The sequence below is a fragment of the Musca autumnalis genome, unplaced genomic scaffold (genome assembly GCF_047663935.1).
Source record: "Musca autumnalis isolate F117 unplaced genomic scaffold, ASM4766393v1 scaffold_1, whole genome shotgun sequence".
Taxonomy (NCBI): Eukaryota; Metazoa; Arthropoda; class Insecta; order Diptera; family Muscidae; genus Musca; species Musca autumnalis.
Window position 1 is genome coordinate 159,082,285 of NW_027411644.1, and position 24,396 is coordinate 159,106,680.

The following is a 24,396-nucleotide window of genomic DNA, read 5'->3' on the forward strand; positions in this document are numbered from 1 at the left end:
TTGATATTTCGAAATGGGTGCAAGTTGGTACTTAGTCTTCGTTGAGGGTATACAACTTTCCAACTGAAATTTGTCAATTTAGGTCCATGTCTTCATATAGCCCCCATAGAACGGTACCTCCCGATTTTCTGTATTTTGAAGATCGCATCCTCAATATCCGACCAAAATTTTTGAAATTTGGTATTTATTGCTAGCTTGGGGTGCAAAATTTTCCACCTGAAATTGTCGGTATAGGTCCATGTCTACATATAGCCCCCATAGGTACCTCCCGATTTTCGGTGTGTTGAAGGTTGCTGCTCCCATCGAAATAACTGACATTTGGTGGGAACATTCGTTCCCCACCGAAATAGCTAATATGTATTTGGTATTAAGTTTTTAATAGGGGTATGAAAAATTCCACCCGAAATGTGCCGGTTGACGTCCTCAAATAGCCCCCATAGGACCGTACCTCCATATTTACGGTATTTTGAAAGTTGTGGCCTCAATATACCACCGTTATGATTGAAATTTAGTATTTAAACTGTCATGGGTTTATAAAATATTACAGAATATTTCGCTCAATTCGGAAAATTGTAAAAATTGGTCCATGTTTTGGAAAGAACAATGAAGGGAGTATTCTCATTTGATATATATGTATGTACTACTCCTGCAATGAAAGGAAGAGTTTAGTACCCCCATAAACGAAATTAAACTATGTAATTGTTCCTATTACTTCAATACAGTTCGTGGTGGAGGGTATTAAAAGTTCGGCCCGGCCGAACTTAACGCTTTTCTTACTTGTTCTTTATTAATTTCAATAATATACCTTTACAGTTTTTGGTTTAATGCTAAATGTAATTAAAGTGAAAAAATATTATGATTTTATTACTTATAATTATTTATGGTCCGATTTTATATTTATGCTAAATGAGAGTAATTTGGAAACAAGTTTTATACCGGAAATTGTATTTCGGTTACTTACTGTTTTTATTAATTTCGTTTCAAAATTCCTGGAAGTTGTCAGGTTTTTGGAAGGCACTTTGCATCGGCGGGAAGGGAAAGTGACACCTTATGGGGAATCATTTACAGTTAAACTAGACATAATTTTGACTGTCGTTCTCTAATGGTAAAAATGTCTCCAAAATTTTTGAGACAAATAACTTATCTCGATATGGCACAGTTCCTATCAATATGTCAAACGGCAAAAACAACATATGATAATTTAAATTTAGGTATAACAAGCCTACTATCTTTCTACCAACCTTCCAATTATTCTTTCCAATGTATAACCACTTACATGACTTTCTCTTTTGTGAATGTACCTACTAGGGTTATGACTTTTTGACATTTTTCCTTAAAAGTGATTTCCTGTAGCAGGGATGAATGAACTTTTGCCTATTAATCACTATGCTATCGTTTATTCCATTGAAATATAAAAAAAGTTCACGCACAAATCAATTTTAAAAAAAATAATTTTTTGAAAAAATATATGAAACGAAAAAAAAATTTTTTTCAAAAAATTATTTTTTGTTGCACGAATGAATAAATATAAGCCTACTAATAACTATAATAACGTTTATTTCATTCAAATATTAAAAAATTCGCGAAAAAAGTCATTTTGAAAAATTTTAAATTTTTTGTTTTTTGTTAAAAAAATATATTTTTGAATAAAAGCGTTTAGGACAATTTTCGATTCTCAGAATTGAAGAAAAATAGTGAGAAATAAGTTTTATTATAGTTTAGTTATCTCATGTGGCTCTAAAGTTTATTTTCAACTATATATCTGTTTTCAGTGACTTCAAAAAATTGTCCATAATTTTGATAAATTCAAATTTTAAAATCATTTTGTGCGTGAGATTTTTTCACCGAATCACCTTATAATTAAGATTTTATGTAATCTTATGGCAAAACTCATCACGCTATGATACAGGGATATGAGGTTGTAAAAAAGTCATAACCCTAGTACCTACATAGAAACCCACCAACGAACCATCTAATCACCCACCTTTGTTATATGGCGATTGTTATTTACAATGTCACAACTCCATATTGTAACAAATCAGCAATGATTTATTTCCCGTTACCGGCCGTGTGACAGATTTAGACTACAAGGGTTTCTTGTAATTAAACCATTACAATATAATTCATTTACAATTTCCAATATAGTGATTTTTGTTCTCCTTTCCATTTACACGAAGCCATCTTGTTTGGCACGACAACGAACAACATGGACACAGACAAAAAGGTGCATATGTCCACAATTTTGGAAACATATGGAATTTTGGATAAGGGTTGTTTCTTTTTTAGCATGGTTATGAATTACTGATTAGCCATGTTATTAATATTTATTCATAAACTGAATTGTTACAAATATAAAAGTTGTTTGCTTCATGTTATGTTAGATGGTAATATAACTAATCTACTTGACTTTCAGGAAAACTGGGCAACAAAATAGAGCTCCGAGGCTGGGGGAAGATAATCTCTTTAATTTCGCCGTAGGTCTAGTTTCTAATAAAATTGACATTTTAATATGTGAACCGAATTCCGGCGAATATTCCAAATTTCATAAACATTTGTATAAAATACAATACAGGGCAAACGTTTTGTGTCGTTTCATGTCCGATATTATGAGGCGTGAGTTATGTTCTTTCTATAAATTTGAACACTGATGTAGAAATCCGGCCTTTACCAGTATTTAAAACTTCAACCCTTGGAAAGATAAAATTATGCAACGCGTACAAAATACTTCTGACGTCTATATGGTTTTTTTGAATTCTTAGGACAATTTCTCAGGAAGTATGGATTTGGCCCCGAAAAAATTGTACCGTCTTAACTAGAGTAGGTGACACAAGGTGTTAAAAAAAAATTTTAAAACGATCCCAGAAGAGTCCTTAAACTGCACTCTTTCCAAACTTTGTGTGGGAGTTACCGATGTAGTCGTAATTAGGACATAATTCGAGACTGTAAGAAATACTACAATGTACAATGTTTAGAATAAATCAGTTTCTCCCTTCAAGGATTATCGTACGTACTACCCAGTTTAGTTAGTACCGACAGGCATTTTTGGAGATTTTGGGCCATTAACTCAGGAAGTGTGGACTTGCCGCCGAAAAAATGCGCAATAGTAACAGGGCCCGCAAGAAAAACTTTTTGAAAAATAATTCAAAACGATCCGAGATGAGCTGTTAAACAGCACTTTTCCCAAATTTTGTGTGGGAGGTACCCGAGAGACGGTACCGATATAGTCCATATTCCAACCTGATACATAACTGAATGAAATAATACAATGTGAAAAGTTTGGACCAACCAGAAACTCCCTGCGACAATTTGCCATTTTATTTGATGCCGTCAAGGTTTCTTGGGGTTTTTAGGCCATTATCTCAGGAAGTAAGGACTTGCCCCCGAAAAAATTGGACCTCTTAAAATCGCAACAGTCATCAACACAAATGACAAGTTAGCACATGTAATTGTCCTCAACTTGTCGTTAGCCACCTTATTGGTTCCCGAAACCAGGAAAATTGGCTGGGTGATCTCGCTACTGATACTTGGTAAGGATGTCAGCAGCGGTGAATCAAACAAGCCGATCTCACGTTTGTCACCAGTAGCAAAGATACTTAAGGCGTTACTCCTCCCCAGCATCAGAGCGTACTATCCAGTTGCGTAGCATCTACAAGGGTCCCTGAAGCGGCAGATTACCACAGCCCTGGACCCCATTTCCACACATATTAGCCGAGGTCTCAGCTGTATCAGGCAGTGGCACAGAACAGTGATGGTAGCATTGGAACTTCGTGTTTCCCTTAAAAGCCACGAATTCTCATTTTCCAAGCTTGAGATTAAGTATCCATTTGTTGAAAAAATTGTGATGTGTATCCATATACACATTCAGACGTCTTTCCCCGGTGCTCCCAAAGTGTCTTCGCATCACCAATAGGATACCATCGGCGCACAATGGTTCAGAAATCGATTGTTAATTTCTATATCGGATTCGATAATAAACATATTGAAACTAAGGAAACAAAAAGGAAGATGTGGGCGTGGCATGCTCCTAAACAGAATAGTTTTCCCCATTTCGGACAATATGTATGTCATTTTTGCACATTTCTGGAAAAAGGAATAGATATTTCTCAGAAACTATAATAGATATTGTGTTTATTCTTACTTTGTTAAGTAGGTGGAGATGTTGTTGTAGAATGCTTCAAATTTATAAGTTAAAAACGCGATATTTTAATAAAAACGTTTACTAAAAAGAATATTTATTAATAAGAGATATTAAGGCAATTTGTATGATTCAAAGTTTTTAAAAGAATGAAAATTATTATGAAAGCAAAAAATGTATATACATACATATTTTTAAAAATTAAAAACGAATATTCAATGGTTGCTTCGCCACACTACCCCCATTCCAGTGCGAAACGCACTTTGAGCTTTCGTCTTGAGGGCGTTTCGGACGATGATGTCGCCTCCGTTGCTATATAGGCCGGTTTGAGGCGGTCAATGCTAACGTTATCTTCTTTCAAACCAATACGAATTTTGAAGAACTTTGAATTCCGATTAATAACTTCATATGGTCCCGAGTATTTCGGTTGCAAAGGTTTCTGGACTTTATCACATCTTATCCATACATGTGAAACCGATTATTGGTTTGGTTACATCTCGAGTAATTCTATTGACTTTAAAAACAGCTTCCACCTGAAAGAACCACAATTTCGGATTTTGTTTCCAAAACGGCGGAATTTTAACGGCCGCTGTTGCTGAAATTTGTTGCGGCAAAATTTGAGCTTGTTCATTGTTATTGACGCCATCACCAACATTTGCGTTTGGAAGATTTTCTTCGCTGGACATCGTATTCAATGTTCGAGGTCAACAATGTAGAATGCTTCAAATTTATAAGTTAAAAACGCGATATTTTAATAAAAACGTTTATTAAAAAGAATATTTATTAATAAGAAATATTAAGGCAAATTGTATGATTGAAAGTTTTTTAAAGAATGAAAATTATTATGAAAGCAAAAAATGTGTATACATATTTTTAAAAATGAAAAACGAATATTCAATGGTTGCTTCGCCACATTGTCTTTAAGAATCGTTTTAATAAATTATAGTATCGTTTAAATGTAGTGAGGTATTTTATTTTTCCCCTGGTACTAAATTTTAGTGAAATTCCAATTTTAGTGAACTAGAACATTTCGGAACAACATGGAACCGCGCTTCGCTTTCGCAAAAAGATTCCAGAGAGTGTCCTCTTTTAGCCCATATATACTTTTGTACGCGTCCAGTTCCGTCCGTTTAACACTTTTTTTAATTTATTTGAATTACGTGGGTAAAAATGTGTGTGTTTTTAGCCTTCTCACACAAATGAAACATTTTTTTTGAAATGAATGCGTTTTTATTTAAATTTTATGAGTTTTATGAGTTTTTTTTTAATTTCTAAGCAAATTTAAATTTAAAAAAATATATATTTAAAAATAACAACAATTTTGTATTTTTCTAGTCTATTTATTGGGGTTTGATCTTTCTTTAATAGATTGGACCACATAGGAAATACAAAAACACTCATATTTTGATGCAAAATATGGAAAAAGATTAATCTTAGCCTTGAATTATTAAAATATCTCTATTCGTTCAAAAGTTACAGAGTTTTAACCAGGAAAAAACGATTCTGAACCACTGTGCGGAGAAGTTAAGCAGTATTCCTCCTTCAAGTGGTCCTGGTATCTCGCTGATTAACAGGTTATACAGCACTTGTTCCAGAAGTGATCCTTGACACACTCCAGCCTTGACGGCTTGTTGTTCGGACATCTGTCATCCACTCTCGCACGAAAGACTCGATCCTTCGAATAACTTGTAATCATTTGGTGATCGAATGTTCCTCAATATAGACCTTGAAAAAATTTTACGGGATGCACAGCTTCGGCCAAAACGGGAACCCAATTCCTAAGATTTCGTGCTTATCAAAAATTATCAAAAATCAAAACGATCCGATACATGCCCTTAAACTGCATTTTTGCAGAACAAAATATATTCTGGATTTTTTATTGATAAAGCCAACCAGGAAGATTATATATAGGTTCAAAAATTATAATTCTGAACCTTGAAAATAATATAGGGATGACGGGGATTTTCTTAGGTACTACCTTGCCATTTAATGGGCTTGTTTTTTTCCGAAATTTCCTTCCTTCCGTTTTTTTTTTTGTAAAACACAAAACGAGGAGTTTTCGTTATTACATTCTACTACATTCATATGAAAATATATGACCTCATATTTATGAATGTGTGTCGTATTGTCGTACAAATTTACATGTGAAAAATGAAACAAAAGGCAAAAGAAAATAAAAACTGTCAACACTTTATACAAGAACTGTCATGTCATGAATGTTAAAAATATACACAATGATATATCCATGTCATATGTGAAAGTATAAATGTCTGTGTGTGTGTGGAGCAGGCTTTACTTTTTTCCCTTCATAAAACATGTAAGATATCATATATACACGCAGAAAAATTTATGTTAGAAATATGTTTGGATCCAAACAAATATATGTTTGGGACCGGTTGCAAACAAATTAATGTTTGGATCCAAACAAAATATGTTTGGGTCCAAACAAATATATGTTTGCAACATTTTGTAACATATCTCAATTTGATATGTTTGGGTACCAACATATTTTTTATGTTAGAACATTTTTTTCATGGGTGGAGAGAGGATGTTTGTCAACGAGAGTAATAACAGTGCTCTCGCGGCTGTGGATTGCTGTTTTATAATGAAAAGTTGTGTGTATTGTATAATAGAAGACGTAGAAGCGAAGAAGGGGGCTTTGGTGGCGTGTATGCGACAAACTCGTGTGTTTCTTGTTTTGTTGTTGTTAACCAACTTAGGAGGAGAATAAGAAAAGAAGAAATGATATGAATTATATTTTATTTCTTTCTTCAGTGTTTTAGATGCCTTTGTAGAGTCAAGACGGTAAAGTAAGTAAATAAATCAGTGTTTTGTGTTTTCTTAAAGAAATTGTGCTTTTTAGTAAATTAAATGCCCAATACATTTTATAATTGAATCGGAAAGTTGAATGGAATTATTTTATTGGACAAGGAAGAAATCGCATTTAATATTGGTAATTACATACATACTTATGTATATTTGAAATATGGCATATCCATATTTATTTATTACATTACATAATCATTTGATTCTAGATGCCGATTCCCCGCTGATGATTTCAACTATGAGGACAATTTGTTTTATTTCACAACAAAGGAGAAGCGTTCAACTACGTTTCTATATATTTTTTCTTTTTAAAAGTGTGACTATTTACAAATTATTTCAATCAGTTTTTCTTTTATTAAATTGTGTTATGTATTTCTTTGGAATTTTGTATGTACCTATGTGTTTGTTGTTCTTTTGCCTTCCAAGTGAGAGCAAGTGAGCACACATTTTAAAGTGTTTTACATTGAATTTTACGCTCCCTTGCTCTTAGTAAGCGCTCACTGGTGCATGTGTTTGTTTTTTTTTGTGCCTTTTGGGTTTGTATTTTTTTGCACCCAAACATATAAAATGTTTGCACCCAAACATAAAATTGTTTCCACCCAAACATAAAATTGTTTCCACCCAAACATAAAATTGTTTTCACCCAAACATAAATATCTTTGCACCCAAACATATATATGTTTGCACCCAAACATATATATGTTTGCACCCAAACATATATTTGTTTCCACCCAAACATATATTATGTTTGGGACTGTTGCAAACATATATATGTTTGCTGCAAATATGTTTGGGACATATGTTAGAGAGGCCGATTTTTTTTTGCGTGTACATATGTATGTACTCGTATGTATATGACGCCACTTTTGTTTTTTGTGCTTTTTATGAAAAAAAAAAACGAAACACAGCCATAGACTGCAACACTTTCTTATGAAAATAACATTTTATAGAGTAAAACAAGAAGTTGCATGGAGCGCCGGGAATTGTCCATGCGCTAAATTTTGTCTGTCTGTCTCTGTGGCTCTGTCTGTCTGTTCTACATATATGCCTTGATGGATTTATAGAAATGTCGCGACATGTGGTAGACATTAGCATTTTTGTAAAATGTAACAACGAATTAAATCATACCGCAGAGAATCAGTAAGACACACACACAAAAGTAAATGACTTTTATGAACCTAAAAGTATGCTTTAATTAGATTTTATAACACACAGATAGAAATGTGATTTACAGCTGTGTAAAAGGCCTGAAGGTCGAGCATAATGTAAATTAAGTTTTGCATTAAACATCTTGTCCTAAATAAATAATAAATTTGGGTAACAAATTATGCCTTCATACGCCTGCAAGGTATGCTATAAAATACAAATTCTTATCAGCCTTAACAGAGGCTTTAATATTTTCCAAAAGAATAACACACACATAAACTCATGTACATAAAACGATATACTCATTAAATATATTTGCTTATTTCTTGTTTTTGTCGAAAATTTAAGATTTTAATATAGAAATTTATGTTTAGCTTCCAAGTTTGTTGGCATTTGTCTGGCTGGACACTGTTGTGTGTGTTGTTGTATTGTACTTCCTTTGATAGAAGTAAAATTTAGTTTTGCTTTAGTTTAGGTTATTTCTCTCGTTTGGCCTGTAAATTACAGAGTGTTAAGCCAGACATATGCATAAAAGTTCACTAAAGGTCATTAAATTTATTGCAGATGCTATATGCAAATATGCCAAATATTTAAGGGGTTTATTACATTTTGGCCCCACAGACTTTATGAACTTCTGCTACTGCTACTACCACAACTACTGGAATAGAATACAACGACTACGACAATTAGACATAAACAACAAACCATGTACTGCATAAGCAGAAAAAATATTAGTATTAGGAAATCGCACTGGGCCAAGTGAAGGCTATTCAAGACAAGAAGTAGTGAAATACAAATAAATTTTAGAAAGTCTATTCGAAGATATAATGAGGGACAGAGGGAATAAATAGATTCATAGATGTCCCCTTTGTAAATTTGTGTGCTGCTTTAAAATATCTCTTTATGTAGGTTCTGCTGTTGTTGCCAAAAATATTCATAATATTCTCTGCCTGATTATAGAGTAATCTTAGATTTATTTTGTTATTTTATGTTCCCTAAACTAAATTTTAGAGCTTAATTAGGCTTAAATTTTAGGTCAAAGACTTAACAGGATTTTTCCTCCCAGCTATTCATGAATTTTTTGTTTGTTTTGTTTTTCGTTTTTCGAATCGAATACGTTGTACATGCTGGCTTGCATGCGGGATAATAAATGTTTGAAATAAACAACAAGCGGACATAATTATCGGGTTATCGAGCAAAAATGTACAAACAAACCGAAACAAAAACATCAATAAAAGAATCCATGCAGTCTTAATGGGGATGATATTCGAAAAGGGTTACAACTAGGAGGTATAACATTTATCTAGGAATGTCAAACACATTAGATTTGTTTAAGATAAGACTTTTTCGTTCTCCACCGTCGTTTGATGTGCGTCCTAAGTTTTATCTGCATCGGGAGCTTTAACGAGGCTTGGAACACTTTTGACCTTATTGGGTTTTGAAGGCAACAGGATTTAACGTAGAAATAAGATTTGGCCTATTGTAGATTTCACAGGCCTAAAACCGCAGTATTACCTGATTACTCCAGCGACCCGGATTTTAACAGTTCAGACAATGTACTTTAAAGTACTGTAATTGGCACAGACCGTCTTGTCTCTTTTCTTGTGCTTGGAACATAGGGGACTGAGGTTCCAATCGTTACCTACGAGTATGCCAAATTTTGCTAGTCAACTGATGCATACTACTTATCAGTACTGGCCACTGATGTGAACAGTTCACCAGGTAGCCCATCAACCCCAGATTTCCATTATCATCTTTGCAGGAGAATATGCCTGCATCATACCTTTCAGCCTGGTGTTTTACACTCTGGTAACATTTTCGGGCTTTATTTTGACACCCGAAACATCTCGAATTTCTCATACACACGTTTTTCTTGCTCTTATTTCTATCTTCTGAAAATAAGCTTCTTCTCATCTCCCAGTATTTTACAGTGGCGCTTCGTGCTACAACTGACTGCAGGGTTGCCTTGTATGCCCAGCTTTTCTCTTCAGTAACCTTACGTCACTCCTGATCGTACCATGGATTTTAGGTGGTGGTTTTTGCCAACCAAATACATATTTTGCAGCAGTTTAAAGAGGGGGCTATTCTTTGTCAATGCACTTCGACATTATCGGGACAAGGAGTGGCGACTTCTAGCATGGGGGTAAGTTGAGCGGAGTAAGACTGTGCTATTTACTGTGTTTACGAGTGTGTTTCTACAATGTCCCTGCCAGGACGGAGGAAAACTCAGGAGCAATATGGATGTTCTCAGTTTGCTACATGCATATACACTAGGGTTATGACTTTTTGAAATTTTTTCTCAAAAATGATTTCCGGTAGTAAGAATGAATGAACTTTTGGGTACTAATGCCTAAAATAATATTCATTCCATTTTATTTAAAAAAAAGGTTCCGCACAAATCACTTTGAAATTTTTTTTGTTGAAAAAATTCTATGAAAGGAAAAAAAATCTCAAAAAAATATTTGCTGTTGCAAGAATGAATGGTCTTTAGCCTATGACTAAAATAAATTTTATTCCATTTAAATATTAAAAAGGTCCCACACAAACCACTTTTAATTTTTATGATATATGAAATGAAGTTATATATAATATACATGATATATATAAAATAATATGAGGATAAAATTAGTGAGAAACAAACGGTTATGTCATTTTGGCTATGTCGTGTGCCCCCATACATTGTTTTCAGTGAAACATCTGCTTACAGTGACTTTAAAAATTGTCAAAAGTTCTGAAAAATATAAACTTTAAAAGCTTTTGTGCGAAACCTTTTTTATCGAAATATCATACAGGGATACGAGGTTGTAAAAAAGTCATAACCCTAACATACACCTCACTCAAAGTTCGGTGAGATGCAATAGATGAGGGAGTGGATAAATCTCAGGGGATTCTCTGGACTCGTCCATGTGAGGGACTACATGGAATACAGACCCATTGAAACGTCCCCGTCGTCATCAGAATACTAGACTCCCCCGCAGTCCCCCCAATAGCAGCCGCATACCTAGTATTTAACACCAGTCGTTGCTGTTCCAATGCATCCATTTTGCAATTTAATAACAATGAACTCCGAGGTAAGATCGAGGAAATAGTGGATTTCATGAGCCGGAAAAATATCATGATCACGACCGTGCAGGGAACCAAGCCCAATAACAACTGCACCTTTGCGTTGTCATGGCTACAACGTACTGAGCCATGTGATCTGGGGGAACTTTAATGCTCATCATGAGTGGCATGCTGTCTTCGGCACTGACCAGAGGGGTATAGTGTTGGCTGATTGATAGCTCCACGTTTGTACAAGCATTGAGTACACCTCTAGCAGAATTAGCGACAACACATTGTTTCCCTTGGGCCGGACTATATCAGTGTTGTTCTTTAGTATTGATGCGGTTACGAAGTTTTTCGGCAATTTACACACACACGACCCAAATGCAAAGAAAGAGCGCACAAAAGAGAGCAAATGTTTTGATTTGTTTTTGTTTTGCACCTTCGTGCATACAATCTACTAACACACTATCAAAAGTTACCAATATTCAGAAAAAAATTCACAATTTTGTGTGCACTCTTCTTGGTCGACACTGGACTATATCCCCATAATGGTCCCCATTAACAGACAGCCAGATTTTATCAGGTCAGAACGCCGCACTTGCATCACTCTTCGGAACGCTAAGTCATCCAAAGTATTGGGCCCCGATGGAATCTCCAATGTAACGCTGAAACACTTGGATGTGCTGGGAGTCGAGTATCTCACCACATCGTTCCCGAAGTCGGGGAAATGGGCAGGGTGGTCCCGCAACTGAAGCGATTTCGCTTTTGTCAGCCGTGGCAAAGACCCATAAGACTTTAGTCCTCCCAAGCGTTAGAAATAGCTATCCAGTTGCCGACCATCAGCATGGGTTCTGTAAGAAGCACAGCAAGGCAACAGCGCTGCACGTTTTCTCCCACATATTAGTCGACTCAACAGAGCAAGCCGTGTGACAGAACAGTGATGGTGGGGCTTGACTTATCAAAAGCGTTTGGTACTGTCAAGGACTCCACACTGTTTAAGGACATTGAGCAGACTACCTTCCGGCCAAGTTGGAAAGGTTGAATAATAAATTATATATATGAACGCCAGTCGTACGGAACTGTAAAAGAAGTCCAAGCACCGTAGAGTGAAACAGGAAGTTTCCCAAGGTGGGGTGATATCTCCGGAACTGTTTAAACTCTATTGCTCTTGTATTCCACCCCTCCAGGTGGCATTGATATCGTATCATATGCGGATGATTGTACTATATTGGCGTGGGGTACCTGATGTCATTTGTGAAGGGCTGAACTCATATTTGACTGATCTTACCACCTTTTTCCCGTGAGGAATATACAAATATCTGCCAATAAATCTACGGACACTCTGTTCACCATATGGCACAGAGGTGAGCACTGAGTTGAATGTCATAGTCGCTGGGAGCGGAATACCGATCAGCAACTACCCCAAGATTCTGGGGATAACATTCGACAGTATGTTCACGTCGTCCGGGCATGTCACATCAATAGGTCGTTCTGTGGTAAGCTATACGGCACCAGTGTGGTCCGCGTATATAAGTGCAACGCAGTGGAAATATATTCAACCTTTCAGAATGCCGCCCTGAGAACTGCAACAGGGTGCCTCCTCATGTCTTCGGTGGACCATACATACATGAGGATTTTTCCAGTACAGCAACACAATGGAATGCTCTAGATGCAGTACATTCTCGGTTGTTACCGTGAGAGCTATCATAACCAACATATGGTGGATAGGACCCACCCACCCAAGCATGTCACTCAGATGCAGTGGCAGACACCATAAACAACTATCGTGTGATATCTGTCCAGCATGCGGCACAGGCCCGCACGACACACTGTACCTTTTTAACTGCCCTGTTAACCTAATCAACTAACTCCAGTTGCTTTGGGGTTACATTCTTAGAACTGGAGATAGACCCAGAAAACTTTCAATATTATTCTGCATAATCGCATTAATTTTTCATAATCGTATTTATAGTCGTCGAATAGCTGGTATGTATCGCGATTTACTTTCATTGGTCATTCTGACTCCTGAACATCTCAAGTTTTTCACATTGACGTTTTTCCTGTTGTTTCTTCTGCAAATACTCTTCTCCTCTCTGTTCATTTCCCGAAATTATGTCACAGGCTTCATGTTGCTACTGATTACAGGGTTGCTCTGTATGCCACGCTCTTCTCTTCACTAGCCTTACAGCACTCCTGATCGTACCTTGGACTTATAGGTGGTGGTGTTTGGTACCCAAGTACCAAGAAGAGAGTGGTCGGTTCTTTGCCATTGCTATTTCACATTATCGGGACAAGGTGTGCCGACTTCCAGCATGTGGGTAAGTTGAGTGGAGTAGGCTTGTGCTATCTGCTGTGTTTGAAGCTTCTCGACATCCAGCAACACTTAGACGAGTGCGTGCCTTGGCTGCTAGAGGAAATGGTCGGAATTTATGTTCGCGAATTGTGGCAATTCTCTCATCTACCGGGGTAAATCTGGTTTTTAAGCTTCCTATTTACCATGTTTCGTTTCATGCCAAAAATAATACAATCCATAATCGTTTGTGATATTTACGTCTCCCGATTCAATCGCACTTCTTGTAAGGTGATAATATGAGCTTTGTATTTACAAAGTACATTCGCCAGTGCGCAAACTGAAACTACTCTGTAAAGAACCCGAACATCCCAGGTGCAGAATCGCATACCATAGCCCTTAAAACATTTGTGGGACTCGTCAATTTTAGAGGGGTTTGTGTTTAATATTTTTTCTTAGTAGTTTGCTTTCTTATAGGCGTGGGTTACTTACCCGACTCCCAGCCCATTTCTTATCGTTCTATTGGGTGAAAGCTCGGTACAGGTGACATCACGGGGAGATCAGTGTCCACTTCAGATGAAAGAGGGACAATGATAAGTTATGGGCTTCACCATGTAAAGTCGTTCCTTGCTATCTTCCACCTCCTATGTCAAACAAATTCAAACCTATTTGTTTAATAACCCTCTTGTCCAATGCATTGAGTTTTTGTGTATGTATTCGCGTAGTTGTTGTTGCTGTTGTTGCTATTTGATGCCCCTATAAATTGCTTTCGCGCCTAAACCTATGCTTTGCACTATTATTTTGCTTAGGTCAAATTTCCTAGCAATTTCGCTGTTATCCTTCTTTGCCACCACAACTACCCCCACAACTAACTAACAATCGAAAACCAATCGATGTTGTTTCTATTTTTGTTCGCAATTGCTGGCGGTGTTGCTGTTCCGTTTCGTCCGTTTTTATTTTTCTGTACTGTACTGTTGTTTTGTATTAGTACTGGTGCGGTGCATAAGTTTCGTTGAGCTTGTAGTATATTGTTCCTGGGATAACCCGCAACGAATATTTGGCCATAATATTTATGGATGTATGGATTTTATTGTGTAGTTGTAGCTGCTGTTGCTCATGTGGAGTGGCAAAATATTCATATGAAATGCTGACCCAATCCAATGCTTGCAGTTATTATTCTCATTGCTATATTGCTGGTTGCTGGCTGATGCTGTGACTGCTGCTGTTGCTACTACTAGTAGTACTGTGTCCGGTATGTTTTTGCTGTTAGATGTTTTTTTTTCATACTCATATAGCAAAGGCCAAATGACCAATAGCCCATTCATTTCATATCTTTCATAGGGTATGTAAATTTTCTACTCTTTGCTTCGATGTCCACTTGTATGAGGGTCCGTGTGCACATACATACAAACAAACATCAAATGGTAGCACTAGCATCACTACTGTCCAAGGGTCTATGGGGTCTGAGGAAGTAAGGCTTTTGCTGCCATTGAGAATGGGAATATCTGTTTAAAGGCCAAAGATCTATGGCTTGTTGAGCAAGATAAACCAAAAGCAACCAAACACCAACACATCAAGCATTGCAAATATTTACACATTTCTACATAGAGATTTCCTACAATTGCCGCCAACAGCATTTGTCTGCATTGATAGTATGAACGTATATTCTAATATTGACCAGAAGTTATAAATCGAGACAAAAATGAAAGGTTAGGCCCTTATTAGCATTATTTACAAATATGATTTGACATTTTAAAATTAATATTGTATTGAAATGAAAATATTGTATTTTTCTGGAACTTCTTGATCTACTTTTTTGATGTATTTGAATACTTAAAATAACTTATATAATGGAGTATGCTGTAATTCAGAATTAACCATCATTTTCGCATATCTTCCAACGAAGCACTTGTCCCTATTATATACATATATTTCGAATTAGAATAAGCTAATAATCAGATTTCACACAGTATATCTGATTGTAGATATAACATATCGGGTCGCAGCTGAAATCTTTTTTTCGTAAATTTCCTGTATTCTAAAAATTCGAGACCGCCAACTACTTCCAACAGTAGCAAAACTCAACATCATTCTGCTTCATCTACTCAGTTCATGTGATTAACAATGAGGTTACGAGATCAATTAGATGGTGATTTGACCGATCACAAATGTTATCAAGTGCGTATGCAATTATTCCAATGACATCGGCGATAAATTTCAGAATGGTAGATGGTTAACAACTGTGGGGATAACAACCTTCCTGCGGAACTCCGTAGACAGGGAGTTTGGTTTGGACTTTCTGTTTCTAAATTCAAGGTATAACAGGCATACATATAAAATTTGTAATCGAATGTTTCAGAGAAAAGATATTTTTCGCTTTTGTTGGAACAACAATATCTATTTTTTTCCTACAGTTCATTTGTTTTCTTCAAGCATTGCACCAAAAATACCATCGTTTGCTCCAAACATACAAAACAAAAACAACTTGCGAAATCCCTCAATATTGTAAAAATCATTGACAATACCTGTGGTACGAACTATCATTATCTACAATTTTTACCAAAACTATTGTCAGCCCAGAAAACCTGTTACTGAAATTTTTGATTTGATCGTATATAATTTTCGTATACACTTTCCACATAACTTTGGAATAAATGTCACGTATAATATTATGAACATTGGCCAGGTTTTGCCAGGTCTAACTAAAAAGACAACAAATTGAATGAAGAAACATAACTACTCCATGGGGCTCATCCTCCAAACACCTACCCCAACATGAGGAATTCCATAAAACCACAACAAATATGAAAAGAAAACCAGAGTTCGAAAATAAACAGTACACTAACATAGTGTACCGATCCGAGAACAGTATCACTAAAATATTTTTAGCGTTAGTGTTCCGGGACACAAACACTAAAAAATATTTTAGTGATACTGTTCCGGAGCACAACGATAAACGTAGTGTACCACATTTTCCCGCGGGAGTTTGTTAGTTCTCTTACCGGGCGCGTCCCCACCGGCGGATAGGGGGAGGAGGATGGTCGTACCACTCTGTCCAATACCTATTGCATGGTGGGTCTGGGGCAGAGAGGTGGGATTATCCACCTCTGGAAACCTTGAGTTTCCCGCGGACAAAAAACTGACTATGGGGGTGTTCCCCTAAAACAAAAAACAAATATGGAAGGAAAAAAAGAAGAAAAAGTTACGGTGCAGGGCCTAATAAACCCAGTGCCGGCGGGGACCAGTGATCTGCCTACGAGTCACACCCCGTCGATATCATGCGATCGTGAGCAATCTCCCATAGATGTGGGTGCCTTGGCATCTGTGGTCGAAGGTAATGCTACAAGCACACAACCTAGTGTAAAACCTAGTGTAAAAACGGAGGAGGATAAAGGGCAGCACAGGGGGAGGATTAACTTGACCCAACTATCTGATGATGGTAGCGACCCTGATTCCGAATCCGATAGCTGCGGCAAAACAAACACCACCGTTGTGGAAAATCCCATGAAAGAGGAAGTCCACAAGATGGTAGAAGAAGTGAGCGAGAGCATCGCAAAGCTCACGACGAAAAGAGTGCAGTGGTCTGGGGCCCAAAGGAAGAAATTTAAGAGGAACCAGGCAAAACTAAAGAAGGAAAAACAGCTGGCTGCTTCAAAGGTTACCACAGAAAGTCCCTCCACTTCTTCGGAAGCGGCGAAGAGGACAAGGTCTCCTGAGGAGCAGAACGTGGCAAAACCCAGTAAGAAGAAAAAGGGCTTCCCACCTTCAATTGCCCAGAACAAACCTCGTCAGGACAAAAGCCAAGGAGACTGCCAAAAGGATCCTTCAAATGATACTGAAGAGGCGAGTTCTGACAAAAAGAAGGTGAGCGCGACGTCGGAATCTTCTGCGGTGGCCAAGGACTCAGTAAAGAAGCCTACTACCACCCAGAAGAGGAAGATGGACGCTGAAACCGGAACGGAGCCGCCATCGACTTACGCCAAGGTAGCCAAGAGATACTACAAGGACGAGCTGTGCTACGCAGTAATCGATACTAGTAAAGGATCTGGAAGGCTACACAAAGAGTACTTACCGGAGATCGAGAAATCGATCAACGATAAAATATTGGAACAAATCCTGCAAGGACGAGTCTCAATAAAAATAAACTGCTGTGAGCCAAGGGGGGACCTCCTATTGTACCACCTGGACTCACACGCAAACTCTGCAGCTCTCGGGGAGGTAGTCAGCAGTATAGCAACTCCATGGGAAGGTGGCAGACTAAAACTGGTGAGGAAAGACGAAATTCCTCACCTAACCAAAGCATCGGTGTACGTCAAGGGGTATGGCTGCAAGCTCGAGACGGAGCGCATGCTCGAGGTCTTTGGCGTACAAAACGAGGCCCTAAAGGTGGAAAGATGGGAGGTCTTCCACAGGGAGGAGAAGGAAGACGGCACTCTCCTTGTGATGGGGATCGACGATCTCTCGCTAGCCGGGCTCGTCAAAACCAAGGGCAAGGCATTCTTCGTCTCGAACTCGGTCTACTTCAAAGTTGGAAAGGCAAGAGTTGGTGAGGAGGAGATTGCCAAACCAAATAACCAAGAGGTCAACCTACCAAAAGGCTTTCAGGAGGGAGAAGCAGACGAAATTAGCGACTCCCAAGAAGCCAACCTTCTGGAGGACCAATGATTGAGGTCATCCAGATCAACCTCCATCGGAGCGAAACGGCAACACTAGCCCTGATGGACAAAATAACTAAAGGTAATATACATATTGGTTTAATCCAAGAACCTTGGACCATAAAAAACAAGGTTTCTGGACTTAACCATATAAATTATCAACTTTTTTACGCAAATACGGGATCCCGACCGAGGACCTGCATTATATGCCACAAAAACTTATGCTTTCTTTTTTCTCCAGAGTTGTCATCGTCGGACGTTACAGTATTGAAGCAGGGGAATGGTAACATATACCTAGCATCATTATACCTGCCGTTCGACTCCCCGACATTACCACCTTCGTCGGAATTGCAGCAACTGGTGAGAAGGATAAAGCAAACAGGTAACGAAGTACTAGTAGGTAGCGATGCTAACTCTCACCACATCTCGTGGGGTAGTACTAACATTAACAAAAGGGGACAAGCCCTTATAGATTACTTAAATACTAACGACCTAATTACACTTAACACCGGGAATACGCCAACCTTTGTTAATAGAATTAGGGAGGAAGTACTAGATATAACGATATGTTCAGAAAATTTAATAAACGAGGTACACGAGTGGAGGGTCCTGGAGGAACACTCCTTCTCAGACCATAAGTATATTAGATTTAAAATAGCTAGGCCATCGCCTAACCCGATAACCTTCCGAAACAAATCCAAAACAAATTGGACAAAGTTCGGAAAACGAGTAAAAGAAAGACTTGGGCAACCAGATGAGGAATGCCTAAGTAAGGAGGACATAGAGAGAGATGTCCTAAAGTTAACTGAGGCACTAGTAAAGTCTTTCGAGGAAAGTTGTCCCCTTCGAGAGAGGAAATCCGCCTACGAAAAACCCTGGATGACAGGGGAAATTCGGAATAAAGGCAAGGAGGTCCGCAGACTTTATAATAGGGCCAAACGTAAAAAAGCAGCTGTATTCTGGGACAACTATCAGGCAAAATTAAAGGAATACAACAAAATAACAAGAAACGCCAAACGAAACTCCTGGAAGCTTTTCTGCGAACAGGTGGATAGTGTAAATGACGTTTCAAAGATTAAAAAGTTTCTATCTAAAACCCATACACAGACCGAGCAATTGGTCGATGGAAATGGAAAAAGGATTGAAACAACAGAAGAAACTCTAGGCCTTCTGATGAAAACGCACTTCCCGCAGAATACCATGGTTAACACTGAGGCATCGACGGAATGTATTAACTCATCGGAAGAAGCACCAAAGATCGACAGCTTAATGGTCCAACAAGCCATTTTAAGCTTTTCACCATATAAAGCAGCTGGACCAGACCAGATCTTCCCGGCTTTATTACAGAGGGAAGTGGACTTTATTGCGTCCAAACTGGTCGGGATCTTCAATGCATGCTTAAAACTTGCATACACTCCTATAGCCTGGCAGGAGGCAAGGGTAGTCTTTATACCCAAACCTGGCAAGGCAAGTTATGCAACACCAAAATCTTATCGACCGATAAGTTTAACTTCATTCTTACTCAAAACAATGGAACGGACAGTCGACACCATGATAAAGAGTAAGATCCCCAACGATATGCTTAAATTCAAACAACATGCATACGTTAAAGGCAGATCAGTGGAAACCGCATTGCATGAGGTAGTACACCACATAGAAAGAACCTTCGAAATGAAAATGTACACACTTGCTGTATGCATCGACATCGAAGGCGCTTTCAATAACGTAAGCACCGAGACACTTATCCGCTCCTTAGACGAGTTTCAGGTAGACAGGGCCTTAAGGAACTGGATAAACCACATGCTAAGGAATAGATGGATAAGCTGCGGGCTATACGACGTGAAAATAAGAGACAAAGTTGGACAAGGAACGCCACAGGGAGGGATACTTTCACCTCTGTTGTGGGTTACCACCATAAACAGTCTCTTGAGGACCCTAACCGAAGAAGGATTTGACCCAGTCTGCTACGCAGACGACGTTATAATACTTCTGAGGGGAAAGAATCCGAATCAACTCTGTCGTAGAGCAGAAACGGCTCTAAAAATTGCTTTTAACTGGGCCAGGCCGAGAGGTCTGAACGTCAACCCAGAAAAAACAGAATTATGTCTATTCACTAGGAAAACGAAAATGGGGCACTACGAGGAACCAGTTTTTCTAGATAAGACAATAAATATCTCTTGTACAGTTAAATATCTAGGAGTAATTCTGGATAGGAAACTTAAATGGAAAGACCATATACAAGAAAGGGCCAACAAGGCCCAAATATGTTGGTCAACCTGCAGAAGGGCGATAGGCTCAAAATGGGGGTTCAATCCTAGGATGATACACTGGCTATACAGAAGCGTAATTAGATCAATTCTAACCTACGCGTCTGTGGTATGGTGGACAGCCATGGACAAAAAATGCAATGTGGAAATATTGCAAAAGGTCCAAAGAACATGCTGCCTAAGCATTAGCGGAGCAATGAGGACCACACCGACTAGGGCTTTAGAAACAATTTTGTTTGTACACCCAATAGAGATTCAGGTAAGGTATGAGGCAGCCATCGCAGCTGTAAGGCTAAAGTCGATGAGCGAGTGGATCGAAAAGAGCCACCAAACATACCACCAAAACATATTAAAGGTCACAACGGGTGAATCTATAAATCAGGTAGTATCGGACCGTATACCTGAAACTAGTGAAGTAGCCTTGTGTGAAGTGTCAATACCTGACAGAGACATGTGGATCGAGGGAGCTCTAGCACAGATTCCCGCTGGAAGCTGTGGGTTTACGGATGGGGCTGTGCTAGGGGGGAGAACCGGACTGGGTCTTTATATAATGGAACCGGAAACGGAAATCTCCCTCCGTCTGCCGGATCATAACACGATCCTGCAGGCAGAACTCCGGGCGATAACAGAGTGTCTGCTTTGGTTTGATACACACACAAGGCCTACCACTGTAAATATCCTTACGGATAGCAAAGCAGCCATTAGAGCTATATCAACCAAGACAGTGAAATCTAGAACTGTCTTGGAATGTATTAAATCTATAAATAATTACTCCCAACACGGTAAGGTAAACATTATATGGGTACCAGGGCATACCGGGATTAGGGGTAATGAAATAGCAAACTCCTTGGCAAAACAAGCCAAGGAGCAACCAACGGTAAGTCTAGAAAACGCTAAGCCGTTTAAAGCTACGCGACTAGAACTAAAGACATGGGCAAAAAATGCACATGTATCCCTCTGGAGTAGTGGAGAGAAGGGAAAAAACACAAAAATCCTATGGGGAAACCCAGACGAGGACAAAACAAAAGAATTACTTTTACTAAGTAAAAAAGATATTAGTAGACTGACAGGAATCCTTACAGGTCACCTAGGTCTAAAAGCGCACCTGCACAAAATAGGTTGTGCAGAAAACAGTGAATGCAGAGCATGCGGAGAGGACGACGAAACGTTGGAACATTACCTCTGCCATTGTCAAGCCTTCACAAATCTGAGAACCCAGTTACTAGGGAATGACATTATACCAGGACTCCACCAAATTAGGACAATCGAGTTCAAAAAGATCAGAGACTATGTAAATAGGACAGAGATCCTAGACTAAGTCAAAAAAAAAAGGATAATCCTTCCATAACCCAAAATTAGAGCGCACAACAGGCCTACTTATGGCTTAAGTGTATGTCCACATGGGCATGTGGTGATCTAGTATCACCCCTCTTATCAACCTAACCTAACCTAACCTACCACATTTTGGTACACTAAAAATCGTAGTGCTCCGCAGTCGGAACACTAAAAATAGTAGTGTTCCGCAGTAGGAGCACTAAAAAATCGTTGCGTACCACATGTCGGAACACTAAAAAATAACGTAATGATAATGTACCACACACGAGTTTATTATGATTTGCGAGGAAAATTAAATATTTATAATTTTTGAGATAAGTACGAATTAAGACATAAAAACTCAGATACACCTCTTAAATCCATGTATGTATACATATTAATTAATAACGTTGGGAACTTAAAACTTCTCTACAAGTGGTGTCTTAAGACACGCCGTTCGGACTCGGCGATAAACTCTAGGTCCCATATCATTGATCTAATATGAATCGAGGTGCACTCATTGATATAAGAGAAGTCTTCCTTGTCCCATCTGGGATGTTTGTGGAACAATTATATATACACAACCGAACACCACGATTTTTATTGTTCCATTGTTTCGATTTTTAGATATCCGGCAGTCGGAACACTACGATTTTTAGTCCTCCACAGTCGAATACTACGATTTAGTGCTCCATTGTCCAAAAATCAAATCAGATATTTTACACATTTACTTCTAATTTTTATTTATTAATATGTATTTATTTATCCTAAAAACATAAAATATTTAATTTCCCTCATAAATCATAATAAACAGACGATTATCTTAACGTTACTTTTTAGCGTTTCGGCTTGTGGTACACTAAGATTTTTAGTGTTCCGACAGTCGGAACACTACGATGTTTAATGTTCTGCAGTCGAACACTACGATTTTTAGTGTTCCGTTGTCCAAAAACCCAATCAAACATACATGGATGTAACATTTTATCTTAATTTTTATTAATCAAATTTAACCAAATATTTCATTTTCCTAAGAAAACACAATTCCTTTGCTATTTTTTAGTGTTCCAACACGTGGTGCACAACGATTTTTAGTGATCCGGCAGTCGGAACACTAAAATTTTTAGTGCTCCGCAGTCGGAACACTACGATTTTTAGTCCTCCGCAGTCGGAGCACTACGATTTTTAGTGCTCAGGCATGCGGTACACTACGATTATCGTTGTGTTCCGGTACAGTATCACTAAAATATTTTTTAGTGTTTGTGTTCCGGAGTGGTACACTATCGTAGTGTACCTATCCACCTTGGTACTCAGATGGTGGTTTTACTCACTCAACTATCAAAACACAAAGAAGAATGAGAAAGAAAAAACAAATAAAAACAAGAATCTCATTGTGAACATATACAAAAAAAAGAACAAAGATAAAATAAAAAACAAAGGTAAGGGAACTCATACAAACAAAACTCACCAAAATTTTCTTTTCACCACGGCAAAATTGTCGAAGAAATGAGAATAATATTGTCTAGCAGACAAAAACTATTGTTGAATATGACAACTATTGTTGAATATGACAAAAACAATCGTTGCAATTAACAAAAACGATTGTTGGACTCACAATACTACATGCGGAATCTAACAATATCTTCACAATACATATTTTGCTCTTCGAATACTGTTGGATCAATCATATTTTTTTCTCTGCGTGTAGGTCGAACCTTTCAATAGGTCCAAGACTAGCATTACTACTCATTGACATCGACTGATCGATATGTACGATGTTCCTTCCGCAATACTCTGCAATGTTGGCTTCAGTAACGGGAAAACCCTGCCCATTGCACAGATATGAGTGAACATGCGCTACACGTTAAAGGAAGTTCCATCCCACGACCGGTTCTTCGATACCGGATTTTGCAAGAGACCCTGTAAGCCATCATGAATTAGCATTATATCTTCGTTTGTTGTTTTTGTAGAGCACTTAAGCAACAGTGAACAAAGATATAACGATAATTCCTGATTGCCCACAGGGTCTCTAACAAAAATTTTATCACGCCATAACGCGGAAGTTCGACTCACGACGGATCAGTCCTTCGGGTTTCATAATATACTCACCAAGGCCTTTCTTCCCCAAGAGGAATTTTCCGTGCCCCAGATTTTCACCTCCATTATTTTGCACAGTGTTATCTAATGTGTTCAGCTAGGTGAAAGGTACCACCTACCGGACTATATCAAAAAGTCAACCTATCTTTAAATTTTTTGGCGGAAAGTTTTATACCTGCAGGGAACTTCAAGAGTCAAATTGAGAGTAGTTTCATCAAAACAATGTAGACCCTCAAAAATGGACCCATGTTGACGAATTTTAGTGAAGAAAGTTCGTGACCACTGAAAATTCCCGAAAATCGGGAGGTACAGTTATATGGGGAGATATACCAAAACATGGACCTATATTGACGATTATTTTTTAATAGACAAAATTGTAGCTAAAATTCTCAAAATACCGATCATTACAGCTAGTACGGTTAAAAATTGCAGCTAAAATTTTCAAAATACCGAAAATCTGGAGATACCGTTATATGGGGGCTATACCAAAACATGGACCTATGTTAACGATGTTTCGTTGGACATGTTTTATGACCACTGAGAACTTCAAATGTCAAATTACAGATATTTCGGTTAAAAACTGTAGCTAAAATTCTCAAAATATCGAAAATCGGGAGGTACCGT